This window comes from Ambystoma mexicanum, chromosome 6p, assembly GCF_040938575.1.
Source record: "Ambystoma mexicanum isolate Mex_15411 chromosome 6p, UKY_AmexF1_1, whole genome shotgun sequence".
Taxonomy (NCBI): domain Eukaryota; kingdom Metazoa; phylum Chordata; class Amphibia; order Caudata; family Ambystomatidae; genus Ambystoma; species Ambystoma mexicanum.
Genome location: NC_090935.1, coordinates 563,661,214 through 563,684,842, shown reverse-complemented (window position 1 = coordinate 563,684,842; position 23,629 = coordinate 563,661,214).

Here is a 23,629-nt window from a genome sequence, read left to right as displayed (position 1 = left end):
GAAGTCCAGATGCAGGAGCTGACACGGTGAGCGTCCAGCTGCGAGGAGCAGAACAACGCGAAGCGTGAGTTGCTGATCGGGCGTGGTTTAAATAGCTTTGGAAGAAGTTCCAGGTATGTATCCTTCCACCAATCAGGTATGTATCCTTCCCCGACCACACCCAGGTGGAAAGTAGTCCCACAGGTAAAGTAGTTCCATTCAGGCCTCAAGAGGGCCTGGATGTAGCAGCATGGTCTGCATCAGGTAAGTGCACATTAAAACACTTGAACACATGTCTAGCTTTATGAGCCTGGCACCTAAGGCGCCAGGACAGGGGTCCAACATGAGCCTGGCGCCTAAGGCGGCAGGACTGTGTCCACAGGGCCCCAGCTTGGGCCCGCTGGCACTTCCCTGGGGGGAATGATGCCTGCCTCTGGGGTTGCTGGGTCGGACCTGGCTCCTTGGAGGTAGGCATCATGACAGCGGGGTACGTGTATTTCGGGGGTGCGCGGGAAGTATCACACGCGATGGGCCTTGGGTGAGCGGGGTACGTGTATTTCTGGGGTGCACAGGAAGTATCACACGCGATAGGCCTTGGGCGAGCAGGGTACGTGTATTTCTGGGGTGTGTGGGAAGTTTCACATGTGATAGGCCTTGGGCGAGCAGGGTACATGTATTTTGGGTGTGCGCGGGAAGTTTCGCACGCGATAGGCCTTGGGCGAGCGGGGTACGTGTATTTCTGGGGTGCACAGGAAGTTTCACAAGCGATAGGCCTTGGGCGAGCGGTGTAGATGTATTTCTGGGGGTGCACAGGAAGTTTCACACATGATAGGCCTTGGGCGAGCGGGGTACATGTATTTTGGGGGTGCGCGGGAAGTTTCACACGCGATAGGCCTTGGGCGAGCGGGGTATGTGTATTTTGGGGGTGCATGGGAAGTTTCACATGCGATAGGCCTTGGCCGAGCGGGGTACGTGTATTTTACAGGTGCGCGGGAAGTTTCACACATGATAGGCCTTGAGTGAGCGGGTTACGTGTATTTCTGGGGTGCGTTGGAAGTTTCACAAGCGATAGGCCTTGGGCGAGCGGGGTACGTGTATTTCGGAGGTGCACAGGAAGTTTCACACGCGATAGGCCTTGGGTGAGCGGGGTACGTGTATTTCTGGGGTGCACGGGAAGTTTCACACGCGATAGGCCTTGGGCAAGCGGGGTACATGTATTTCAGGGGTGCGTGGGAAGTTTCATACGCGATAGGCCTTGGGCGAGCGGGGTATGTGTATTTTGGGGGCGCGCGGGAAGTTTCATATGTGATAGGCCTTGGGTGAGCGGGGTACGTGTATTTTGGGGGTGCGCTGGAAGTTTCACACGCGATAGGCCTTGGGTAAGCGGGGTATGTGTATTTTGAGGGTGTGCGGGAAGTATCACACACGATAGGCTTTGGGCGAGCGGAGTACATGTATTTCTGGGGTGCACGGGAAGTTTCACACGCGATAGGCCTTGGGCAAGCGGGGTACGTGTATTTTGGGGGTGCACGGGAAGTTTCACACATGATAGGCCTTGGGCGAGCGGGGTACGTGTATTTTGGGGTGTGCGGGAAGTATCACACGCGATAGGCCTTGGGCAAGAGGGGTACGTGTATTTCTGGGGTGCGCAGGAAGTTTCACACGTGATAGGCCTTGGGCGAGCAGGTACGTGTATTTTGGGGGTGCGTGGGAAGTTTCACATGCAATAGGCCTTGGGCAAGTGGGGTACGTGTATTTCTGGGGTGCCCCAACGCGAATTGGCAGTGTGTGGCCTCCCAGGTGAGCCCTCACCACCCTCCCCAGGGCCTGCAAGCAGCCCACACCACAGAGGATTACCCTGCACCCCTGGCCACACCCCACAGGCAGCCCATCCACCCTGGCCATGCCCCCCAGCCAGCCCACATGTCACCATGCACAAGTGAGCACCGAAACATGTCCCCCTGAACCCCCACCCACCCAGCAGTGACGGGCACCTGCCAGCAGGCCCCGACTCATGTCCCCCCCAACATGTCATAAAGATGCACAATCATGGGCCTCGTGTCCACCAAAATCCCACTGCACGCCACCCCAGTCTTGAGACCCAATCAAGTTTCCCATCCACCCCACACTGAAAGGCCTATTACATCACACAAACCAGAGGTCAACTATGTACATCAACACATGTCCCTCACACACACACACTGGGTGCCAGTGATTGTGTAAACCCACATTGTGACATGCAGTAAACCAATGAGCAAAAACCACACATGGTAGCAATAAGTCAAAATGTATTTAGCACAAAATGAAGGTATTGGAATGAAAACATGAAAAATATTTTAAACAAAAAAAGAAATGCATGTCCAAAAATGAAAAAAATAATGAAGTCCCAATCCAAAGTAATCCAAAAGAAAGTTCGCCCAAACTCTCCGTCCACCAAAGCAAATCCAAAGGAAACGTAAATTGCAAAATCCATTGATCCATGGTGCTAAAAAAATATTTTGTTTTCATAAATGCACAGTTCAACTATGTACAACTATTCAATCCTGGGTCCATGAGCCCAACGAATGAAAAGAAACCTATAAAAAAATAAAATAAGAAATAACTATATGCAAAAGGGTGGGGCATTGTCCAAGCACCCCAAAAGAAAGCAAAACAAAAATGAAACATAACACTACAAACTATATACAATGGCAGCGGGCTAGTCCGACGGCTTATTTATTGATGACCCGGGCCAGGGCATCATCGAACTCCTCGTCTATGTCCTGGAGGCGGGACTCTTCCATGGCCCAGAGGTTTCACAGGGACGATGCCATGTTCAACTCCAACTCCCTGTGAATTTCCTCGAGGCACTCGGCCCACCTCAGCGCCCTGCGCATGGAGTTCTCTGCCCTGACCATTGTGAGCCGTGCCTCTTCCACCCGCTGCCGCTCCGCATCTATGGCCTGGCCCAACCGCTGCCACACGGAAGACACTCCCAATCCAGGGTCCTCCTGCCCTCTGGCCGATGCCTGCCCCTCTGATGTTGAGGGCCGCGAGCCATCATCGCTCCCACCTTGTGCCTGCTGCTGCTGTGTCTGTGCCTTGCATCTTGCTGCCTGCACGTCCTCCTCCGGCTGGGGTGCAGTTGTTGTGGTGGCCACCCCTGCTGGACGTCCGACTCCCGACTGTGGCAGGGATGTGTCCTCCACCAGCCTGGCCGCTGGGTCAGAGGCAGTTCCACAGGCTACCCAGGTGATACATGGGTGGGAAGATGGCATGGAGGACGACTGGCACATAGGAGGTTCAGGTGAGGAGTGGGTCGGAAGAAGGTCCAGCACACGGAGGAATCCAGCACTGGTGACCCGTCCTAGTAGGTCAACGCGGACAAAGTGGCATCCGAGATGCCGTGCAGTGTCTTGACGAAAACACTGCAGATCAGCTTGCATGCCCCGTTGATGCAACGCCATCCCAGCCAGGACAGGCTCAACCCGGTCCCGGATTGCCACGTCTGCAGGGAGAGGAAGGCCAGTTGTTGTGCGCTCATCCCCTCCCTGAAAACAGGTCTGGACGTAGGCATCCCTGCTGGTGCGGGATCATGCAGTCCCAGGATCGGGGACAGGATTACACACAGGCACCTCCGCGGTGGCCTGTGCTGCCTCCTGTCCCTTCCCCTGGACTGCACCACTAGCACCAGTGGAATCCCCCCTCCAGACCCCGTGTGTGTCCCTTCCAGGGCCTCCTCCTCCACCAAACCCCCACCAACCTGGATAACTCCATGCTATCTTCCTCCATCGGACCCTGTGGGGTCTCAGCTGTCCCTTCTGCTGCGGAGGAGTCCACCTCCGACCTCCGCCTCTTGGACCTACCCTCGGCAGCTGCGGACTGGGACGCGGCACCAGACTCCTCACTCCCCGACGAGATGACAGCATGGGAGGGGAGCAGGGCCTTGCGTCTCCGGCTGGCGGTGCGATCCCTGCCACTTTCCTCCACAGCACCATCTCCGCCCTCTTCATTAGTTGACGCTGCAGACAGGGAGAGATAGAACACAGTCATCAGGGCATGATTGCTATAAGCGGTGGAATTACCTGAAATGCAGAGCAAAGAACAAGCTGGCTTCCAATCATGCCTCTACTCTGGTGACTGGCAGTGGGTCTCCACCAGAGGACGACCAACTGACTGAACATGAGTCTGTCGCTGGAGCCTTCGTCACAGAAGAACAGATCCGAGGCGTGGGAGACCTACCAGATTTTGAAGCATTGTCCGGTGAGTGCCCATGCATGTGTGTGCAATCCATGTGTCTATTGCTTAGGTGATGTGTTCTGATTGAGTGCCAGGTGAAGCTGTGTAGCCATGACTGGTATGGGTCACCCATGTGGTCCCTCAAAACCATTCCCCGGCTTTGGGTTTGGGTATGACAGTATCCCTTCTGACCACAGTTGCCAATTTGCACCAGATTACTGCAGTTGCCCTTCAACTGTCATCTTGTAACTACATTGTTCACATTTTTTTCCTGTTCATTCAGCCTGATTATTTCAATCCTTGTCATTTTTAGGCACATTTTTTTGACGTACTTCCACATATGTGACATACTTCTGTCATACATTACACCCCACAATGGCCCACATTTATTACCTTGTTATGGGAATAATTTAACCATTCAGGCTGATTGAGTAATGGGCTACACACACTCATTTTTGGGCCCTGTTTGAATGTTGAACATGACTGTTGTCTTCTGTCATGTTGACGTGACCAACCATTGATGTATTCCTCTTCCTGCCATCACTGTATCAGTGACCACTGGATGTGTTGCAGCGTGTGGCACATGCGTATTTTGTCACACTATTTTGCATGTTTCATCGCATCATGTCCATCTCACATGGATGGGTGACAGTACTGATTGCCTACCATATGGCTGTAGTAGTCAAATGAACCATGGCTATGCTATGTGACATCTGTGTGATGGCATGTGTCATGTATATGTATTGGACATGCCGCCTCGCAGGCTAATGTGTCCTGCCAGTGCTATCCAGCATGCTGCACATGTGTTGCTTTTCCCTCTTGGAGTCATCAGTGTGTGCTTTTGACTCCCCTTCCAACTCATTGACAGTGCATGCATGCCAGAGTTATATTCATGTGGGACATGTGCAATTTATGTACTGGATCTCTGCCTCGTCAGGCCTATGTGTGTGCTATGGTGCTCATGACTGTTTCCATTTGTTGTCTTTCATGTTTTTGCAGGTGATGAGGCACTTGATGCTGTTGAGGAGAAGGAGATGGTGCAGACCCAGGAGGAATCTCAGCCAAAACCGGGCACCAGTGGAGGACGTGGGGAGGTGGTGGGTTAAAACCCAATCCTCCTGTAGACCATACTGTCCACGGGTGTCTCTGGGTACACCTCCGCAGACCTCTATGAATCAGGTGCTGAATCGGACAGTGAGACATATGTGCCATCGCAGGTGAGTGTTTCTGGCAGGGATGCTGTTCTGTCCAACCCACCTGCACCGGGGGTAGACCCCTCTATGGGGATTTCAGTGTTGGAAAGTCTGCTTGTGGTGGTTATGGATGCAGGGTCACACTCCACAATATTTGCTCCTGTTCCTGGGCCAGCAGATCAAAGGAGGAATGCAGTCCTGCAGCCTCAGGCAGTGCCAGCACAGCAAGGTGCAGATCACCTTGCCCCAAACAGGTGTGGTGCCCGCCAACGCGGTGGCCATGCGCCACCAGGTAATACTGTGTGGGAGAACTCCATTTACATTATTGCAGCACAACAGGGGGCATTGTGTGAAATGACAGCTCAGGCAATGGATAGGGTGGCTTCCATTCTCCCCCCTGAAAGGCAGATGGAACTCCAGCAGCAGGCAACAGACTCCATTTGCCACTCACACAGGGAGGACATGTTGGCGTCCAACAGGGACCGACGGGCTGCACTGGAGACTCTGCGTGCAGCCATATCTGTAGAGTCCCAGGCCCACAGGGAAGCCCTGAGGTTAGAACATGGTCCCTCAGAGATACTCTGGGTGAACTTGAGGTTTCCCGGAATTTTAGGTCAGAACAGCAGCTGGAGCAGCTCACACATTCACTCTCAGCTGAGCTCCAGGCAACCCGTGAGGAGATCCAGGCATCACGCGAGGCCATGCAGGCAGAAATGCCTGCTGCTCGTGAGGTGCTGCATGGGGATCTCCGTACCATCATCCTGCAGAACCAAACCTTCCAAACCCTCAAGCTTGCTGCCTTGGAGGACCATACCAGGGCTTTGTGTGGGCTGCCTCCCATATCACAGCCACCTCCTGATGTAGCAGCAGAGGGTGATGAGAGCAATGGCAGTTCTCCCACTGTAGCGTAGCCGTGCAGGCCTTGAGCCCATGGAGGTTTTTTTTTTCAACATCGACGCATGTTGGTGTTGGCATGCACCTTGTACCTCGTGCCTCCTGGGTGGCCTCCCCTCCCCCCCCCCAGGTCCACACATGGGCATTTTTTTTGTGTGTATTCCAGCTGGGCACATGCAGGCTTGTCCTGTCTTTGGGTTAGATGCTTGGTTTCCTGACACACACACCCCTCCAGCTTCCCCTTTCCATGGGCTTGCAAAAGGTGTGACCAAGTGACAGTAACTTACACAGTGACATTGGGCTCCCATGAGTTGTGCGGCAGTCTGTAGTCAAAACTGTGTGCACATCCCTAGTGGGGATTGTTGTTGGATTCTTCACTGCATGGTATATTGATATGTGCTTGTGCATCCATGTCTTTCTCCTTATATACATGTAGGTTCTTCATGTCTTCACAAGGCCGTCTCCTTTGCAGATGCAGTTCATGTTGTATGCAGTACACTGAGACATTTGCCTGACAGCAACACTCTGCAGTTGGAAGGGGCCAATGTGCTGCCTTAGTCAGGTTGTGTGACTTGCACTACTTTAATTTTTTGCTGTCATATGTTGCCATGCTTTCATCCTGTACTGCTGTTTTGTGTTGCTGGTAAGTATTTGTTCATGTGTGGTGTTTCTTATTGATTACTGAGAGCATATTGTCTGTGGACTGTTTACATTAGGGACATTGCACTTTGTGACACTTGTGTCATGTGTTGTGCATTCATTTAGTTGCTTTCACATTGCATGACACGCCATGGTGTGTTGGGTAGCTGAGATGGGGAGGGGTTGGGTGACATGGCACTATTTTGATGTGATATTTTGCAAAGGTGTAATCATTCCTGCTGCATGAATGTGTGTCTTTTTGTGACACAGCATTGGGTGTCTTTAAGTAGGTAGGGATGCACACAATGTAACACTTCCAGGTGAACAATCTCAGGCTGGTATGGTTGTGACAGTTGACTGTCCCTTTTGTCATCATCATTGATTGTCAGCTGGTATGTGCCAGGCCTGTGTGCACTCCGCAGGGGTGGGATTTTAGGTGAAGTAATTTGCCACAAGCTGGGTACGGGCTGTATCACCATCTGCCCTTTCACCTCCCATGCGCAGCGGCCGTGCATGTGGTTGGGGATGTGGGGGAACCACCATGTCCACTGGCACACGCTGGCGTGTTGCAACGTTGTGCAGGACACATACTGCCACTATGATCTGCACACTACTGGGGGCACGTATAGCAGCTGCCCACCAGAGCGGTCAAGGGAGCGAAAGCGTGACTTGAGCACTCCGAATGTGCGCTTCACTATGCCCCGGGTTGCAATATGTGCTGTGTTGTATCTTACCTCGGGTGGTGTGGTGGGGTTCCAAATTGGCGTCATCATATAGGTGCTCAGAGGGTAGGCACTGTCCCCTGGGGAGGTGATGATGGTACTCATTAGTGGTGTTGTCACATTACTCAGTATCTGACATGCATGCATGTGCAGAGGCATTTATACTCACCAATCAGCCATGTGTCACCATGCCGCCCAGCTTCCAGGTCCCGGTTTAGGGGTGACATTCTGAAAATGAAACTATCATGGCTTGACCCTGGATAGCTGGCATATACTGAAGTGATGATTCCCTTGGCATCACATACTACCTGCACGTTGATTGAATGCCAATGCTTGCGGTTACGATATATATGCTCAGTGGCCCTGGGAGGACGTAGAGCCACATAGGTGCAATCAATGGCACCTAGCACTTTGGGGAAGTGTGCCACCCCGTAAAGGTCCTGCCCCACGGCCTGCCTTTCTGCAGGTGTTCTTGGCATGTATATGTGCATGCGGACTGAGGGGCGTGCAGTCACGATGGCCAACACCTGGTGTAGGCAGCGTGACTCCGTGGCCTGTGACACACCCCCCACTATTGCACTTGTCCGCTGAAATGAGCCACTAGCCAAGAAGTGCAGCACATTGAGCACCTTTTCCAAGGGTCTCAGTGATTGCGAGCACAGGGTGGGTGATGTGAGGTCATCCTCCCACTCCCTCACCAAGTCTAGGATTATGTGTGGTGGAAACCTGTACCTCCCATACACCTGGGCATCAGGCATCCCAAAATGGCTGGTCCTGTGTAAAAAAAATGCGGGGACTGGCTATCCTCCTACTCCTGCGGTGTCCCACGACCACTGCTGCGAGGAACGGTATATTCATCATAGCGTCTGAGCTTGTTTGTTGTTTGCGCGCACTTTTATACTGCGCGGGGCCGCTTATGCCTGCTTCGTCCTGGCGTACGTGTTTCCGGATTAGCGCGTCCTTTTTGGCGCACGCCTTTCCCTTGTTCGATTCCATGAATATGTGTTGTTGGTGCACGTGTGGGCATTGCGAGCATTTACCTCCTGTACTTTCCCCGTAACGCCCACATTTTCACGCGTTGTTCCCCATTCTGCATGTTACGACCCGTGTTTCGCCCACTTTTGTTGTGTGCACTGCGCTATGTGCGCTTTCCCTGTGTGCATGGCTCACGCCGTTTAAGGACGTGTGCGCCCGCGTGCGCCACCCACGATTTTAGCGCACATCCCAGGATTTACACGCGCATTGAATTCCATGAATCGATGTGCGTGGCTTTGGCACGTGTGCGCTGCGATTTTCATGCTTGCGCTGCGATTTTCACGCTGGCGCTCCCTTTTCGGCACATATTTATTCCATGAATCAGCCTGAATGTATTTTATTTTATTGCATTGCTTATTGCACAAACGTAGCTTGAGAGTTGGGAGTGCTTTACAAGTGAAAGTGAGCGTCCCCCAGAAAGGCATATAACACTCCCCAATGAGAGTCAATGATGGACACACCCCTGGAGGGAATGAGACCAAGACCAAGTGCGGTTGAAAGTAAAAGTATTTTACCTAAATCAATATAGGTCATGCAAAGGACTCTGCAAACTCCGAGAGCGCTCTGTCTGACAATAGCAAAGCCAGTCATATTTATTACAGATGCACGTCATGCATGAGAAAAGCTATAGGGGGTACATAGTGGTGGGAATTGGATGGCGATGACTTGCTATGATGTGCAATGTAGGTGCGGTGCTCCATGATTGGCGGGGATCCACGTGGTAGCATCACGGAGTGCTTGGGTCAGCTGGGCTCATCAGGGTGGAGAGTCAGGGTACGAGGCTGTCCATGCGGATACATTTCTACAATGCTAACAATTTGCCTTTGTGGCCATTCGTACGCATTCATCACAAACTGGTATGTCAGGCTAACATATAAATCCTAAAACACGTCAATCTAATGCCACGGGGGGAACACAGGAAAACAGTACATAATACAAGGCTTTCTTAATACATCACCATAAAGGTTGCCTTAGCAAAGGACCCAGTCTCATGAGTCCAGGTGTCTTATCAGGGGGCACGGGTTAGGCTTATTCTGTTCTGTTAGATGTAGTGAGTGATAGTTTTACGGTATGTTAGTACAGGGGTGAATAACTGTCTCCCTGGCCCGTTGGGCCTAAGGTGAACTGAAATACTATTGGGTCAGTGGGGGCATATTGCTAACACCTCAAAGGCAGCGGGATTCGGGGCTGAGGGCTCATAATTCTTCTGGGCTTGGTCATGGTGGTACACAGTGATTTTATGATGGCGTCTGGGGCATAGGGAGAGGTAAATACTTGGTGCAGGCCCATGAGGAATGCGGGGAGGTACAGCTGTAACGCTTCCAACAACAGAAAACTAGAGGCCTTCAAGCCCTGCCGGGCCTTGGGGGGAGGAGGGGAGTTGGGTGTGCAGCTCTCCGGAAGGAGGGGGAGGTGGCCTTGTAACTTTTTGCGGGTCCCTCTTTACTGAACAGCATGAACATTATTATAGAGACGGGTTGATGAGACTTGGGGGCATTGTGTAAATTCCACATCCCTGTAACCCACGTGTGCTCATGTTTTCAGGATCAAGAGAGAATAAGAGAATTATCATTTACAACACCCGACGTTTTTCATCCTGTAGCTTGGAGCCCATGAGGAAAATGAACATAAAACGTGAGGTAGAACAAGGTTGGTGGGTGCATCGATCCCAGTGACAAATTATTACAGCATCATACTTCTGATCGAATGTCCAATCAACATCAGATGTGGTTCACTGCTTCAACAGGTTCACATATGTCACTTACAATTATATCATACACAGGCTTTTTAGAGATTGCTTTCTTAGCCATTTTACGATAGCAGCACTCATGGGTCAGTAAAGGGTAGATTTGTGTGCATATACGTTTCTCATCTTTACACAGAGATGTCTTGGGGTGAGCAAGAGTCATACCACTTTAACACAGGAATTGGCAATGCAAGTTTTAAACTTTTTTCGCAAATGGCTTAGCAGCATGAATAAGACTGGGAGGTGCAGGGATTTGACATGCAGGTTTAACATTTCACTCGGGGGGCCAGGGTTGGGGGGTCATGAACGCTACATATCATGAATGTGGGTGTCTGTGGGGGGTCAAGGTATCTTTCATAGGGACACCTTTGTACTTTTCCAGACCCCAACTAAAAGTCAGGTCACTGCCAGGGCAATGATGTACTGCGGAAGGTAAAGGATACAGTGTTTGTTCTGTTACTTGTTCGCATCTAGTTGCTCGTGGGAATGGGCCTTCAGCGGAGCTGCCATGGGGAGGAGGCTGGGGGGAAGTGCAGGCTCGCTGTGAACGATCGAGTGGGGGTGAGCTGAAGCTTCTGCAGGCGGCCCGTTCCACAGAGGCCTGGGTTTAGTATATTCAAAATGGAGTCTAAGTGCATCAAAAACTGGAGTCTATGTTATGCTACAAGGTGAGCCGTGCAGCCTCATGTGTCGATCCACAGCCATCCTGCATCCTGGGCCCAGGCGCATAGGTGGCTGCCGACGAGTCATAAGCCTCACGTAGGAGAGGAATGTGGTGAAGGGGGGTCCTATAGACCTGTCCTCCCATACATTTCCCTCCTTTCGTTACATAAGTAATGAATATTGTAACTCACCCAACCTCTGTCGTTCCTTTTCATTAGCTACTGCCTCGTCCCATGCTGTTGTCCCCTTATTTGGCATCCAGGCTCTACACACCCCCCGGAGACTCTCACCTGCCCGTGCATACTCGTCAGAGGTGCAGGTCATGTATATGCATCCCCCAACCCCCTCTAGGTCCACCCATACTTCCTTGTACCACTCTCGTTCCAGGGGCTCCTTTATTGTCATGTGATACAGTCTATCCACTATGTCCCCATCATAGTACAAAGCCACCATTCTATATTTAGGTTCAGGATCCTCACCAGTTTGTACTTGTGCCTCCTGCATAGTTTGTGCTGTTCCTCTAGTGCTGCCCATTGTCACCATCATCATTGTACCGTTAGGGACTGCGTTTACGCAGCACTGAGGACCTAGCTGGCACACACAAAAAATCAAGAGCAAAAATATGATGATGGGTATCAGCATTTTGACAGTCAATCCGAGCCAGGAAGGAACCCATGAACAAATGTTGTTGAACCACGTGCTCGGGTCCACTCCACCTTCCTTCTTCATCTGCTCTCCCAAGTTGTGCACCGTCGTGACAACGTGTGACAGTGTGCTGTTGTCCGCATCTGCAGAAGGCATGAATGTGCAGCATACGCTCCCGATTTTTCGGCAAACACCTTCATCCATCGCTGTTAACAGGTCTAGGACATACCTGTTCTGCATTGTCATTAGCCGTAGGGCCCTTAGCTCCACCTTGATTACGTTGAATCCTTCTTCAGGGTCGTTGGCCAGTTGGATCAGCTCCCAGCACTTTATTTGCAGCCATTTTGCTTTGGCCCGTGCTTGGATACTGGGGACGAGGGAGGCAAAGAAAGTTTCAGCGGAGTTGAATAGCCGGAACCTGTCAGGGATTTGCGCCAAATATTCTGTGGAGGCTTTGGATATGTAGTTGGATGACCTTCGTTTTCTCGACATCAGGCTTTGGATGTTATTCGCGGATAGGGCATACATTGGCGTTTCTTCCGTTGGTTGCATGTGCTCTGGAACTTGGATGGCTTGCAGTCCCTTTCCCCCTTCGATAAGACTCTCCGGAACCACCATCAGGGCGGAGTGCAGCGTTGCTAAAGAACATGTGCCCCTCCAGGATTGTGGGAGGTGCAAGTATGCCTGTTTATCGCAAAACCAGTAAGTGTCCATAATGGCTGCTGTCCGTTTCTTCATATCTGGGATGATGAGTGTTTTGTTACAGTTCTTGTTTGTGCCCATATTAGTTTTCCCTTCACTGAGGAAGCATAGTTTGCATGGAATTTCTTTTTGCAGTTTGAAGGGCTTCTCCAGGGCTGTGACCCAGGTGAGCTTTGTGATGTGCTCGGCCCATACTGGTGTGCATGTTTTCTCAAACAATTGCAGTTTTTCTGCCACCAGTCCTCGTAGTGCTTCTGTCTTGCATGTTACTTGTTCTTCCTTCCATTCATTTTCTGAAAACAGTGTTCCTTTAATTACCAAAAAAGGTTCTTTCAAACATATCACTCCTTTAGGTCTTGAGCAGCACGTGTTCTCGTTCTGCAGCATTTCAAAAGAGACTGTGTGTGCCTGGAAGGTGTTCTTTAATCTACATAAGGTGAGATAAAGGAGACACTTGGCGTCTGCAAGAGGCAGCTCTTGGGGCAGGAGCACCTTAGGGCTACCTGAGGCGTGGGGTATCAAAGAGCATACGTAACAGCTCTCGTTGGTTTTCTGTTTGGCAGTAGAACTCATGTCTGTGTACCATTTATTTGATTTGTGCGGGGGTCTGGGGTCTTCTATTGTGTCTAGCCGCAGCCCGAAGTATTCGTCATATTTCCTCCTCCCAACCTCCCTCTTTCTTCTACTGCTTTTGAGGTATATTCTCTCATACTTTGATGCCTGTTGCGTTGTACTTTCTTCACCCGCTCCCCCCTTTTCCCACTCGTCATATAGGCCTAGAAACCTTTCAGTCATTTCTGCATTGTCTTCCTTTATAATTGGCGGGGATTCATATTTTATAGGCGGGTGGGCTGTTTTCGTAACAGCGGTAGAGGTGATATCACATAAACATGATAAAAACAGAGGGGTTTCGATCATTTAACTCATAGACACTGAATTCGGAAGCGTTGTGGGCATCAATTGGGCGTCGAGTTACTGGCTTATCGTTGGTAGTATTCAAAAGTTGTGCACTATCATGGTGGGTGTCATACCCCCATATGAACTGGAAGCCATCCCATATGAGATAGGTCCCCTGTTTGATCATGCTTGTCCCATTGATCATGTTTGTTCTCTTCTCTCCCCCCTCATTTATATCTATTGATATAAATGTAACTGGCCAGTATAAAACCAGGCCAAACATGAGTGTAAAAAGTATAACAGCGCAAACAAACAGGCCACTCATGCTCATTCCACCACTGCAGGAGCAGTGCCCAGCCAGGAGGCTTGCCCCCATCTCAAGGTAGGCCATCTGCCTCATGCCACAGCCCCCTGATGTCCGCTGCACCTTTTGGAAAGAATCCTCTAAATATCTGGAGCCCCTCCATAATTCGCCAGCACACACAATTTGTGCTTAATGCCACTCATTTTTCACCAGGCTTGCCTCCAGTACTCCGGAGTGCAATTGCAGCCATTGACTACCACGAGGACTATAGCCATTTAAAAATGGCTGCCCGCAACCTTTGTCAGTAGTTTCCACTCAAGGAAACACACCAGGCTCAGATCCGCATCCTGATTGGCCTGGAGTCCCTATTTCCTGGCCAATAGTAAGCCGGCAGGCCCTTAAGCCAGCCCCCTACCATTGCTTCCTGCACCCTGAAAACTGGCATCTAGCGTGCCTGTTTTAGTAATGTGCGCTTAGGTTCCTTGACCTACACTAGCCCACTATTATGTATCTACCACTACTCTACACAGTTCTACTCAGAACCATCCTCCACTTGACCACCATTGGCCACAATTGGATGACCACCCATCACAACATGAACCTAGTTCAACCACAGAATCAGCTACATCATGGTAATGTACCCCCGGAGCAAACCAACATGGCCATCAAACCATGCAGCCTCCAACAGCGTAACCTTAGACTCCACGCCAGACTCCCAAGAATTTATGACCCTTTAGCCAATGCCCAACCCTCCTCTAATCACAACAAGCACACCCTGCTTACCACCAACAATCCACTGCACATAACCAACACCGGCCAACACCGACTACAACTCAACAGTCGAATCTTTAGAGATTCCTCCTCCCCTAAATGCCAACACAAAGCCCAACTGCCGTCTGCCCCACCCGCCCGACCTGGAATAAAAGGCGCCTTATTAAACGCCCGCTCTATGGTAGCCCATGCCACTGAAATAGCAGACACAATCCAAAATGAGAACTTGGATTTCTTGGCCATCACGGAATCCTGCCTCCATCCCGCAGCAGGACCAGCCATTATGTTAGCTATCCCAGACAATTACACTCTTATACGCATGGATCGCACCACATCTAGAGGTGGCGGCCTGGCTATAATTGTCAAAAACAACCTAAACCTAAGACTCTCCTCACCCTATAAAACCAATTCCTGCGTATCCCTCACAGCTAAACTCACCATTGCCAACCATCATTATCCACCTGATTTATCGACCACCAGGCCCCATAGGCTCCTTTGAGGAAGACCTCACAAACCTATTATCTGACAATTTAAAAAACTCCAGTCAAAGCCTCATCCTAGGCGACTTCAACCTTGGATTCAATGACCCATGTGACCCCAATGCCATACAAATTAACAACACCCTGGAGGAACTAGGATTCTCCCAAACGATCACAGATCCCACACATATCAAAGGAAGGACCCTCGACTGGATTGCCGAACATAACTGCCCATCTACTATCACCTCTATAATGCCTCAGCTATGGTCCGACCACTACATGGTATCCTTTACCTTAGAAGCCACCACACCTATAAACAACAGTACCCTAGCCCCCACTGCACCTACTAGAACCAAAAAAAATATTACCCCTGAAAATCTTATCCCCCTCATTCTCCCCACCTTAAATTCCATTTCAGATCAGTCTCACCCAGCTTCCATGGTAGAAAAATACAATGAAGTGATGCTCGCCTTCCTGGACACTATCGCACCACTGAATATTAGGAAGAGCAAACCCCGCCAACACCTAAATACCTGGTTCACACCCTTACTGAAAGACATCAGACAAAAGAAACGCCTATGCGAAAAAACCTGGAGATCAGACCCCTCAGACACCAACAAAAACAACCTGAAGAAATTAGCCACCCTCTACAAAAAAGAAATCATCTTAGCGAAACAAACCTCCTACAACACCCATATCACTCAAGCCAAATCCAACACAAAAGAATTGTTCGCCATCCTGAAGGAAGTAGAATCCCCCACCCAAGCGTCCGACTCGTGCCTCAAGGACAAGAACTGGTGCATAGGCATACAAAATGCCCTTGCCAACAAAATAACAATGCTTCAGGCGAAGATCAACAACAAAAAAGCGTCCATAACTGCCCCAAACATTGTTAACATAGGCCCCCCCTCCAAGGCTACCACTAACCCATTACCGACTCTGAAACCTCTGGACACCCCCCCTTCTACTTTCGCAAAGTCTCCACCAAAGAAGTCGAGAAAGTTATCCTCACCCTCAAACCCTCTAATTGCCAGGGCGACCCATGTCCAGCCCAAATCATAAAAGACGCCGCCCGTGAACTCCCACCCATCATTACTAAACTTATAAATGCCTCTTTCACATCACGTACCATACCCAGCACCCTGAAACATTCCTGGGTCCCCCTCCTCAAAAAGCAAAACTTGGACCCCTCCATCCCAAACAATTACCGCCCCATAACCACTGTGCCGTTCCTACTGAAAATCCTAGACAAAGTAGCTTACCAACAAATTCAGCACCACCTGGAACTAAACCACCTCCTAGGAGTCTGACCGTCCGGCTTCAGACCACAGCATGGCACCAAGACTGTACTCCTAGACCTTAAGGCACAAATAGACACACTAAGAGATAAAGGCACAACTTCACTCTTACTACTCCTTGACCTATCTTCCGCATTCGATCTGGTAGACCATGCAATACTATGCAATCATCTGGTCACGGCAGCCTGCTTCTCCCAGGAAGCAGTCGCATGGATCCAGTCTTTCTTAGATAACAGGACAATGCAAGTCTTCTCTCCTCTAGCAGCTGCTGACCCCGCACCCATTACTTGCGGCGTACCCCAAGCATCCTGCGTATCTCACACCCTCTACAATATCTTCACAAAGTCCCTTTTCGATGATCTAGATGGTCTTGGTATCACCTACACCAACTATTCAGATGATACACAGATCCTCATTGCGTTGACGGGAGATTATGACAAGGATTTGGCCTTTGTGAATAGAGTCTACCTCATCATCCAGGCATGGATGGCCGCCCATGGTCTATGCCTGAATGATGACAAAACCGAACTCCTCATTCTAGGCACCTCTTCCAACATCAAAAAACTGGGCCCCAACTATGACTCCTTCATAATTGACAATAACATCATTACTGTAGCCAAAGTAGTTAAAACCCTCAGTTTTTATATAGACTCCACGCTTACCTTTGGTAAACAAGTGAGTTCCATGGCTTCAGCCACCTCCTACACCTGCAAGCTAATTAGAGCAGCCAAGCTCTTCCTAATAATTGTGTCATTCTAGCAAGGGCATTAATCCTGTTGAAACTAGATTACTGCAACGCCCTCTACATAGGCAGTGACAAATACATCACCTCCAAAATTCAGACACTTCAAAAAATGCCCTGAGAGCCGCCCTAAACTTCCCTAAAAATGCCCACATATCAGACCTTAGGAGATCTACCAACTGGCTTTCCACTAAAGACAAAATCCTCCTCAAAACAGCCTCCCTTGCACACAAATGCCTCAACCATGCAGCCCTGCAATACCTTATAGACAGATTCACCAGACAAACAGCCTCTTACCCCTTACGAAAAGCTAACTCTAACCTTTTGTTAGTACCCAGATTCAAACTTACTAAATCTGGCGGGAGCAGCTTCACTGTTAAAGCAGCACAACTGTGGAACTCCCTTCCAACTGCTCTAAGGGAAGATCTCCCTTACTATCAATTCAGATCCAATCTGATCCAATGGCTAAAAGATCATGATGCCTAACTTCGCCCTACTGTCATTTGGGTTGTCATGTATATTTTGTATATTTGCTCTGTTCTATTTATCTGTCACATCTGCATTCTTGTTAACTCACTGTACAAACCTCTGTGATTTTTTGACACTACATGTCTACAGCATTGTAACCGTAGCTGTACCCCTGTTTATTTGTAACATGTAACCTAAATTGAACAACCGTCTTTCTGCCTTTGCGCCCGAATACCCTTGGGTCTGGTGCGCAATACAAAATAAACAAACAAACAAACAAACAACCGAATATCTATGCAGGTCAAAATGTACATTTCCATTTCTATCAGCCCTAGCACTATTCGTAGCGGGGGCCCCGTCCATTGCCATGGTTTCTCCCATATAGTAAAACATAAAAGCGTATTAAGCTTCCAAAAAGGCATCCAAATTCATTTACTTTAACATTTTTACTTGTCCATTTGAAAGAAAAGAGGTGGTAGGGCCACGGGGAGAGAGAGAGACATTCCCGCAGTCAATTATCAACACTATGTACAATCTAGTAGTAATACATTTAGCACTTCTTACTTGTTATCACGGGCTACCGGTAGAACAGCTACTTTTTTCTCTTTAATCATTACCTTTATATTTCCTCCTCATCCACCCTCCCGTCTTGTCCCTGTATAACATTATCATATGCTTTTCGAACGTCTGTTAAATGTATCCAATATCTCCGGCCTTTAACTTTCACAGCCGTCGGTGTGCAATACACTACCTCGTATGGGCCAAGAAATCTTGGAGCATTCCACCTTCGTACGAAACTTCTCATGTAAACCATCTCCCCTGGCAGTAGTTGGCCTGTTGAACTTTCTGTGCTAGGGGTTGTTGTCTCGTTTCCTTCTTCACTTGTGAACGGGGGTGCGAGCTGTCTCGCTATCATACAGGCTGCTTTTGTGAGCTTTGTCAGATAGTCATTGAATTCTTCACTTAATAATGTAGCACTTCTGTGGGTGTCTGAATGCCTGCAGAGTGGAGAATTTGCTGTGTGCATGCTCCTTCCTGTTACAATTTCATGGGGTAACAGATGGTGGTCCTTGCTGGGGTGATTTCTCAGCTCAAACAAGGCCACGGGCAAACAGTACACCCAATTTCTTTTCAGTGTAAAACATAGTTTTGACAATCTCCCCTTAAGGAGGCCGTTGATCTTCTCAACCACACCGTTACTTTGTGGGTGATAAATAGAGCATAGCTTATGTTTTATACCTAGCAGGGCCGTTACTTCCTTGAAGAGATCATTTACAAAGTGTGTGCTGTTGTCGCAGCGAATCGTGTCCCAAATTCCCCAGCGCAGGAATACCTCCCGTACCAAGAAATTCGCAGCACACTTGGCGTCCGGGTGGGCACATGGTCCTGCCTCAACCCATCTTGAAAATGGGCACACTACCCCCATCATGTAGCGTGGCCCATTGCACCTTTCTCCCATGTCCGCATAGTCAATATGCAGTTCTCTGAAGGGGTCTGACGGTTTGGGTAATGTTCCTTGCAGGGTCCTCAATGTCATTCCTGAATTATATATTTGGCATGTTGTACATTCCATTGCAAGTTTGGACAGTTGTTCCTGCAACCCTGGGATAAACCAATTCTCTAGTATCTCTGCGGTAATGTGCTGTTTTGTATTGTGGGCTGAGAAGTGAAGTTGTTGGAACGCTATTTCTAGTAGCTTGCTGGGCATAACCACCTTACCTGTGTTGTTCTGGCGCCATAGGAGGTCTGTGGATGATTGGCTACACTGTAGTTTCTCCCACAACTGTTTTTCCTCGTTTGTTGCCCCATCTTGGAGTTCCAGTATTTGTGATACAGGCATTGTATTATACCCGTCTGGGAGATCTTCTTTCATTAAGTAAGATGCCTCCTTGGCGGCAGTGTCCGCTGCCACGTTCCCCAAAGAGACAAAGTCAGTGTTGTTTGTATGGGCCTGGCATTTAACTATAGCTACCATTGTAGGGTCTTTTAAGGCTCCTATTAATTCCTTGAGTAGTTCTGCGTGTTGCACGGGTGACCCATCTGCTCTGTGAAATCCCTTTCTCCCCCATCGGGCCAATCCCCCGTGTACTGTGGTAGCCATGTAGACTGAGTCTGTGTAAATTGTGACAGCACACCCCTTGGTGGCATGTAAGGCTTCAATAAGTGCTACCAGTTCGGCAGCCTGTGCTGAATAATGGGCTGGTATTCGCTGCTGTACTAGCACTTCATATTCTTCTTCCTCTAGCCTTACAACAGCTATTCCCACGTGTTTTTCTCCTGTCTCTGAGTTTATTGATGCTGATCCATCTATGAAATATATTTCACCTTCAGCTAGTGCAGTTTCACCTACTGTGAGCGTGCCCGACCTCTCCTCTGTACGTTGCACAATCATGTGCTTGCATGTCTTCCACTGTGCATGCCTCTGTAATAAATGTTGCAGGATTGACTGTTTTGCATCTCACTGTGTGTATGTTAGCGCTGGACAGAATAATTTCATATGCTGTGGCTCTCTGAGTGGTTAGTGTGCTTTATGATCTTTCCAATATGGCAAATAGAGAATGTTCCACGAACAGTGTCACGGAGAATCCCATCACGATTGTTGCACTTTTCTCAATCGTGAAAGCTGTAGCTGCGAGAGATTGTTTGCAGGCGAAGTGTCCTTGCATTACTGCGTCCAGCGTTCCACTGTAATAAGTCAATGGTTTGTGCCCCATGGATGTTTTTTGTGTCAGTACTGCTGTCGTAAGGGTCCCGCTGCAATGTGAGAGCAAATAAAACTTGCGCTCATAATCTGGGTTTGAGAGTACTGGTGCCGTTGAAATGAGTTCATTAAGTGTTGTGAAGGCCTCATCAATCTCTACTGTCCATTGTATTTCTGTGTTTTCTTTTTGCTCTTCCTTGAGTCCCTGCAATAAGGGCTTTGTGTGTGCTACATACTCTAATATCCAAGCTCGGTAGTAGTTACACATGCCGAGGAATTTCTACATTTCCTTCACTTTTTTTGGTCTGCTCACTACTTTGATGGCAGCCACCTTGTCTGGTATGATTCGTTTACCATCTTTTGAAATCAGTTGTCCCAGATACAACACTTCTTGTTGGCAGTATTATAATTTTCCTTTATCTACTTTGTGATCTTTGTGGCCCAACAATGTCAAAAGTGTAATAGAATCTTTCCTGCACTCATCCTCATTTTTCCCACAAATCAGTAAATCATCCACGTACTGGATAATTGTGCTGTCTGTGACCACATTTCCTAGATCTTCGTGTAAAATCCTGTTGAATATACTTTGGCTTTCACAGTAGCCCTGGGGCAGCCTACAGTGTTCGTACCTCTTTCCTCCCAATGTAAATGCTGTTAGGTATCGGGACTCCTCAGCTATTGGTACTGAGAAGAATGCATTCTTCAAGTCGACCACAGTGAAACAAGATGCATCTTTTGGTATACTGCACAGAATTGATGCAGGCTTGGGGACCAATGGGAACTCCTTTTGTATGATGTCATTGAGTGGGCGTAAATTTTGGATCATTCTCCAAGCCCCACCTTTTGCTTTCTTAATGGGGTAAATACATGTGTTGCATGGTGAATTTGATGGTACAATTATTCCTTGCGCTAGTAGGGCAGTAATTGTTTCTTTTATCCCTTCCTCTGCCTCCCGGGACAGGGGGTATTGCTTTACTCTGGGCAGTAAGGCTCCTTGTTTTAGTTTTATTTTAATATTTTAACAGGTGTTACCTCATGCAATAGTCCCACATCATGCGAGCCGGTGGTCCACAAGTCCCCCGGACTGATTGCATGTCACTGTCAAAAAATGAAGGTGGTACTCCTACCACTGCCATCAGATGCACTGGCACCTGTCTTGTCTGTATCATGATGTCACAGGGGATTGCTATTTCCATTATTATTTCCCCGTCACTGTCTGAATCAGTAAAGAGGTCTTCGCCTGATAAATCTCGCAGCGCAATGTCGGCATTGATGCACAACACTGTGCGCCACTGGCAGCCATACATGTCCATACCAATGACCGCTATTCTCTGTGCTGAGACGTGCACTGCGTGCAAATCTAATGACATTACTGTCCCGGGCACTATCTCTGGGCGTGCTATGGGACGGAAAACAAATTCTGCAGGCACCCTCCATTCCTGGCACTTCAATTCTGGGACCACTCGTGCCAGTGTTTTCAACCCCTGAATGAACATGACTGGGTCTACTGGTATGCTGCATACTTCTGGCGCTGATGCTCGTGTGTGTACTACCAACATCACTCGTAACGAGCAGATCATGGGGGTCGAGCAAACTATCCCCCTTTTGGTAAAAGAAATAGTCATGTTGAGCTTACTGAGGAGGTCCCTCCCCAGCAAGTTTATCGGGGATTGTTCATAATACAACAGGGGAGCTCATACTGTTTTACCCCCCACAACAGTTATATCCAAATCTTCTGTATAAGGAACTTCGACCACCGCCTCAGAGAACCCCTGTGTCTCCAATTTACGAATAGATAGCAGAAACCTGCCTTCATGTATGCATGATTTTTCAGCTCCCGAATCTACCATAAAAATGAATTGTTTGTTCCCTATCTCCGCCCCTATCAATGGTTCCTCTGATGCATCGAGGGTCGTCGATAGTACTGGACACGCAAGTGCTGTCTGTGGGCTGTCCTATGCAGGGTGTATCGAGGTACCCCCTTGGCTGAAAACATTTCCTGATACCATGGCCACCTCCCCAAAGTGTGCAGGTGCACCATTTGCGGTTGTGGCGAAGGGGTTGCTCTGGGTGTATGGCATGTGCTCGCGGCACTGAGTTTGTTGCTGGACATTGTGTGTGTGTGCTCCCTACGTTCATCTTGGTACCTTCAATCTTGCTGTTCTTGTCCCCCTCCACCGCCCATCGGTAGGCGGTATGGGCTTCCCGGGTGGGGGTGGCCGTACTGCTGGTCATTTTGGTAATTGTTAATTGGCCTGCTTCTACATTCACGTGAGAAATGCCCCCACCTCCCACAATTCCAACAATTTCCTTGCCCTCCCCTGGTCCTTTGTGGTCCCACATACCCGCCATTCCCTCCGTAACCCGGCCCCCCCCTCTGTTCCCTCTGTACCCACCTCTTCCTCCCCGGGATCTCCGCACTTGCCACTGCTGTCCTCCGTACTGTTCTTGTCCATTCCACTATGACTGCCCATTGCCTGCTCAATTCGCTGCCATTCTCCCTTGTATCGCTACCGACCCCTTCTCCTCCTCCTCCGCATCTCTATCTGGAGGGAGTGCAGCTACAGCTGCTGCGGCCTTCACCAGTTTCGTTTGTATTAATTTTGCCTCATCTGCCAACCTTCTCTGTGCTATCTCCTTCTCCCTTTCCTTGATCCTCTTGCAGTGGTGTACTATTATACTTTGTATTTCAGGCCAGCCTTTCGCTTCAATCCCGGCTATTTTATCAAGCGCTTTCTGAACTTCTTTTGGGAGCCCTCTCTTTATTATAAAGTAGAACAAAGATGTTGATTGATCCCAGGCCGTACCCGTCTCCGCTCTCCACATCTCCTGCATCCATAAAATGAAATCCATAGCATCTTCCCCGTCATTCATTGTACACTGCATGATTGATTGCAAATCTGGTGTGTCTGGAAAGGTGTCCCTCAATACGTCCCAGATCCTGGCACATACTGTATTAAAAGAGGCACCTTTATGGTGGTCACAATCTAACGTTATCCCTGGGAATCCGGCCTTTGCCCAGACCCTGTCAGCTTGGTCACCCACTGCAGACACTAACAAACTTTTAACATCACCAACAGCTAATTGGACCCCCGCTGTGTGCTTCTTAAATGCATATATCCATTTACTTGTTCCCCCTGATAGCGGGGGCAATGATTTCAATAAGTTGGCCTTATCCATCTGAGCCCAGCGAATGTAGTTTGGCCTCCCACCTCCTCTATGTATCAGGGTTAGCTGTAACCTACTTTTTGTTCCTTTCCCAATACTCACCTTTGCCCCTTTCTTTCCCAACAGTGCCATTCTTCCCACTCTATTTCTCAACCTCCCTGTCCAATCTTCTTCCATGGCCCTCCCCAACAGTGTTTCGTCTAGCCTTACTGGCATCCCTCCTGTGGCCAGTCCCAATCTTCTTCCTTCCAACTCATCTTCCTCTATGTCACACCACAACTCCTCCATCCCTCCTGTGGCCATTCCCTCTTCCCCTGGGTTTTCTCCGGGCGTGTGTTGTTCTAACTCTATTATTCTGGTTGGC